Raw genomic sequence first — 6,000 nt, forward strand, 5'->3', positions numbered from 1 at the left:
TATTTTTATGTTGTTTTTAGCTAAATAAAACTGTGCTCTACATACAGCAGTACTGTGTATCCTGAACTACACAGAAATAGATCAAAACCACGAATTCAATAGATATTTTCTAACACAACTTTCAAGCAGAGAAAAAGTCTAAGTAATTAAAAAAGAACTACATATACCTGGAAAGAACTGGGCAAAGATGTAATAAGTTCTACTCTGTTTCAAAAAATAACATAATGAACTGCTTAGCTCCAAGTCTCTTTGAAATTGTGTTAAATGAATACTGACAACTTTAAAAACTCTTTAGATTTACCAATTCTTAATCAGTTTCCATGCCACACATTTTGTTACCACTTATATCTGTATAGCTATTGCTTCTGTTCCTGTAGATCTGCAAGGTTTTACCAGTTAAATAAATTGTATTTGCTCCACAAATGATCTGGAGAACTCACATGAGTTCTCCAAATTTAAATGCAATGCCTTATATTTAAACTTCAGAATATGACAAATCTTTCTGATGCATGTCACTGCTCAGGGTCTGGTGGTATTCCTCAGACCAGGCTTCCAGAGTGAGGTTAGTTCTATCACCTGCACATCATCTGCACATTCTGATAGAAAAGCCTCACAAGCACTCTATACTGTCCCAACAGGCCAGGACATTGTGATTCAAAAACACACAAACAGACAAAACCCACACAAAAAGAAAAAAAATCAAAAACCAGTAAAATGGTCTTGTACAATGAAAGCAGCTAGTGGACAAACTGTAAAATGGTTCATAAACTTTCAATCTTTCAACTCTTGTAAGTTTAAGTATGGGGAAAAAAAAACAACCCAGCAAAACATTTGCAGGATGAGGTCTAAAATACTCTTCCGAGGGGAGCTTTGAGTACTTGCATTACATTGCTCCTTTATATTCAGAGTGGCCTGTGAAATGCTGAGAATGCAGGAAAATATGTGAACCAAAAGACACTGGGATAAGTAAGATGGCACTGTGAGATGTGAATAATGGAATGCCATTTTTGCCTGGCATGCAGTTAAAGACAAGTGCCATTGGTGCAATAAGGAATGAAATAATACTTCATAATTCATACACAGGAGTGCCTTGTTACAATTACAATTTTCTTGTAAAGTGTGATTTAGAAAAAAAGTTTGTATATGTTAAGAAATAGGGTTCATAAATTACAACCAGGTTTTTTTGTGATGACTCAATATCTGCTGTCTATTTTTAATGAATTCAGCATGTCTTTGAATACAATGAGGCATAGGCAGTTATGATATAGCCAGTTATGACTTCTAAAATTTGCTTTCTCTCTCAATAGTAATTTTTTTTCCTTTCTTAAAGTGTTCCTTTTTTAGTTTTTAATATATTTTTTTAAATAATCTCTGGTTGTTTTATTGAGACAGACCATGTCTCCAAGAGCAAGAGGACAATCAAAGGATTAAGCAGCTACAAGGGGTGCTGTGTGAGTGTGAGCTGGAGGTAGTAATAACTTATGTCTATTAGCAAGAAGTAGGTGTTTATAAATTTGTGTGTATATGGGATTTTTTTGTTTGACCCTGAATGTATAGTTCTGAGTCTCACACAATTACATCATTTATAAATGAAATGGCTTTAATCCTCATTTGCTATGAAAATGTGAATTGAGTCACTTTTCCCTGTTTTACAATACAGTTTTTATCCAGCCTGAATTCTGTCCAACTAGCCTGGCAGCCATGTGACCCACATCAACTAAACAGAGGCTTTCTACACAAACTTGTGTAAGACTGTTAAGTGCAGCATCTCAGCCTGTGAGGATTAAAGGCAAAGGAAATAATCCATGCCAGAGGGAATATCTGTGAGAAAAGGGGCATATATGTGCCTACAAAGGATTACAGGGTGGAGGAGGAAGAAATGAGATGCATGAAATGCTGTAACCTTTCAGGAAGGGAAAACAGTGCTATGATAATAATAAAAAAAAAGCAAACATGAATAAGGACTTTTTTTAAAAGGGGATAATCTTTCATAATGGCTCATCTATGCCTCAAATTAGGCTTTCACAGAATATTTCTGGATTTGAGAAACCAGTATATTCAACCAATATATACAAAGACTATGCAGATTTAAACCAAATGTCCTGTTTGTAGGGACAGCTACATATTTGTTTCTTTTCTATTCTTTGAAGGATTTCACAGAAGAGGATCAGTTCTTGTCTTAAGAGAAAACCCCAAGCCTATTGGTCCATAGTATCACTGTGATATTTGGTGACATAAGTTGGTGTTAGTGTCCTTGATCACTATTGTCAAGTGTGAAAATACTTGGCTACCTGATACTTTTCACTGGTGATGAAGCACTGCTAAAATTACTGGAGTTTTCCTATTTGTGTTGTCCCATAGAAAAGTGCAGCAGGGAAATGATAAATAATTAATTCTTTTCAGTTTCCACTGTGTAAAATTACACTAAGACTGAATTTCTATTCCAAATTTATGCCAGTAGAGATCTTGCTTCACTTCAGAGGATGTATGTCTTGCTAGATAAAGCCTAGTTTTGTATATAAAAGGGGATTTCTTTTGGGATATTTAATTAGGTTGAATACACCTTGAATTACAATAAAAATTCAAACAGAATTCATCCATTCAGTTCTATTTCTTGTGTTTTCAGTATTCCATTCTGACCTGTGAAGCCTACATTGAAATTCTCTAGGGCTTTGGACTTTGAGTACAGTTTTGCTTAATTACAGATAGAATTATGTGTTTGAATTCATATAATACACATCTTGCTAGAAAAAGTTCTTCCTGAAACTGTCTTTATAAGCCTTGCAAGGACTCGTGAGGACCATTCAGCTACCTCCTGAGAAGATTAACTTAGAATATTTCTTTACAACTGAAAATTTATGCACCAGCTTGAACTAAAATGACAAGAGACACCCCTGGGATATTCTTTGGAATATATTTTAAGAGCACAGTTGCATCAAGCTTTGCATTTAGAACAACATAATATCAGAATGATTACTAAACAATGCATTTTTCATGCATCCAATATAGCAAATCCCTTTTCCATTGTGTCATGAAAACTAAATTTATTGATCTAAAAAGTTTTGTAAATGTTGCATTCCTCCATAAATTACATTTTCTTTTATTGTTCCTATTACAAAGGGAAGATAAAGAGGAAGTGCTTTGAATAAAATTGATAGGGTACAAATGAAGCAAACTTACACTTAGGCTGAAGCTCTTTTGATTGCCCAGAAATAAGTGATGAAATATTTCACTTAATGCACAATAGATATGACAAGCCACTGGTGCCTCTCTCTCTCCCAGGTAGACAGGGTGAATTTGTATTAGTCAGGGGATTTTATTCATTCACCTTATTTTAAATGCAGAGGTCTGGAAAAACTGTATCTACAAGTCTTGTGAGAAGCTTCCATCTGCCTCCTTATTCTTCAATTCTCATGCAGTTTAAATGGGAGCAGAGATGCTCTTATGTAAATTTTATTTAATTACATTGCAGTCTTTTGAATCTAATTGGTAATATTCAATTTGTCCAAGGAATTGGTGGCCATTATCAAAAGGGTTAGATGAAATGATAGCTGTTATTTATTTGAATATTCAAGCTGCAGTTAGTGCCTTATTTCTGCATTAGTCAGGAATGTTTTCTGAACTGTATGTACACACACACACACATATGCACACATGCAACACTTGAGCTCTCCCCAAACACTACTGTTTTCTGTCATCCAGATACATATTTATTACCAATAGAAACTAAATCTGTGTCATTATGAGGTGTTTTAATGGAAATCCATTTACATATTTGACATGTCTAAAAATACTTCATTTTGTAGAAAACAGCATTTTCATGAGATTCTATGAATAAAACTGTTGCTATCATGATATTTTCAGTGACATTACAACAGGTAAGTATGTACAGTAAGAAAGTGGCCCTTGTTTCATTTTCCAATCTTTAATTTCTTTGATGAGCTATTATTTTTCAACCCAAAATTTATGATGAAGAAAATTAACATGTTGCAATCATTCAGGTAATAATTTTTGCAGTTTGATCCAGTGTTTGAAGCAATTAAAACAAAGCATGCATCTTGCTAATTACAGTGTGCATTGCATACAGTTAGCTTATGGTTAAATGCTTTGCTGCACATCAAAGCAGTATTCATTTTCAGACAAGTGGGATAGTCTTACAGATGCACGAGCATTTTAATTGCAGTTAATCAATTTGTCCACAGTCTTATTCACTGCTAATGTCCACACTCTTAGTCACTCACCATATATAATACAACATAATTAAGAGTTGGATTTTGAATCCTGGTATTTGTCCAACTAAATAAATTTCTCTGTCAACATATCTTAATGAAGGGTGTGACTAGACTTTACATAAACCTAGCAAGTGTGTATTAAACATTGATCACCTACTGTGCTGAAGCAGATCATGTGCTCATTTAATCCATTATTAAATTAGCTCTTTATTTTAGGATTAATGTTTTTGAGCACTTGAATACAAATTTTACTGTAACTAAGCCACTTATAACATTAGTTTTAAATGGAAAACCAGTCAGCAATAATTTATTATTACAGTCCTAAGCTATATAATTTGTATGCAATTCCAAAATTATACAATAATATGAATCAAAAGTTCACCAAAATACTTTGGAACATGATTGAAGGATTCCATTCTTAAGAATCAGGACTGGATCAGTGATAAGACCTTGCAGGACACACGGAAGGTTTGACAAAATTAAAGACAGAAATCTTTTTCCAGTTTACTAAAACAGTGATCATGAAGTATACATTAAAAGTTACCTTCAAATACACTGCCATGGGACTGAGCCTGGGGATGTTCAGTCACATTTGACCAAGTTCTTATCTCCAAGTACATGCTTCTTCTCTCTGTCACCAAAGCCAGGACATTACTTGTTCAAATCATTCCAGTATCAGAAGCCTCCATGCAAACCTGAACCTGGAAATCTGTCTCCCTATTCTTTTCCTTTCTCCCCAACCCTTTCCCTGTATTTTAGAGAGCACACACTGTTTTCTTGACCTTGAGTAAGCTGTCACAATCTACAGCTGAGCTGGGTGATTCTGGAAGGACAGCACACTCTTGACGTGCTTTGAATAGGGTACTGAAACAAATATGAAGTGTTCCTCTAATAAGTAGCTGGATAGGTCTCAAAGAGTTTCTGTGGGCTTTGAAATATTGTCTGCTTTAAATAGGTTTTCCAAATTTTTCACACGAATAATACCACATGATTCGTGTCCTGTAGCTACTGCTTTCTTAATAACTATCAAAATTATTAGTCAAATCTAATCAATTTGATAGAGGTTTCAATGGTGCTAACCTAATAATAATAACAATAATGTAAAATTATTGTTATTGTTATTAGTTATTGTTATTGTTATTGTGCCTAATAAAGAAAAATTTTAATAATCTGACACAGGTCTATAAGACTCTACAAAGAGGGAGTATTCAGTGGTCTGTATTTTTCTCAGTTCTTCTAACAGTTATTTTTGTTTACCACTAAGGGGGGAAGAAATTAAAAACAAAAAACTGCATAAGGCTCAAACTTTTCTTATATGGTATTGTAGCTGCAGATTTAAAATATCTAACTGGACATCTTCTAAGAGAATGTATTAAGCCAGCACTTCAAGAGCCAAAGAGCTTTACCAATTTTTATACCTTCCTGACAGTGCCCTTAAAGAAAGAATGAGAATCAATGGACTCAAGGAATTAATGGACCTGTCAGTTGTCTGAACATCTCTAAGAGCCATGATCTAGACAAGTGACCAGAGATAATGGAAGGAGAGAAAAATAAAGTCACCAGAGAGAAGAAACTGAAGTCTCTTCTGAAGTATTTCAACTTTTTTCTTCCTTTCTTCTTTTATACTGTGTTGTTTTTCTGCTTTTGTCTCTTGACTATTTGTTGTAATTTAGTTCAAATTACTAACCTGTTTACCACAATTAATACAGGTTACTATAATTAAATTGTGAGAGGATCACGTATTTTTGTTTCTCAGGCACTCAATAAA

General features: G+C 34.1%; 1 long non-coding RNA gene across 3 annotated transcripts in view; it reads left to right on the top strand.

Moving 5' to 3' along the window:
* The window catches only part of LOC135301755 (uncharacterized), a 9,715-nt gene extending 3,715 nt beyond the window's left edge, over nucleotides 1-6,000 (top strand). For all 3 annotated transcript variants that reach the window (XR_010363487.1, XR_010363485.1, XR_010363486.1), the window contains exons 3-4: nucleotides 1,393-1,498; nucleotides 5,662-6,000. This is a non-coding gene — a long non-coding RNA (uncharacterized LOC135301755). The remainder of the gene's footprint in view (nucleotides 1-1,392; nucleotides 1,499-5,661) is intronic.

Source organism: Passer domesticus, chromosome 5, assembly GCF_036417665.1.
Source record: "Passer domesticus isolate bPasDom1 chromosome 5, bPasDom1.hap1, whole genome shotgun sequence".
NCBI lineage: Eukaryota > Metazoa > Chordata > Aves > Passeriformes > Passeridae > Passer > Passer domesticus.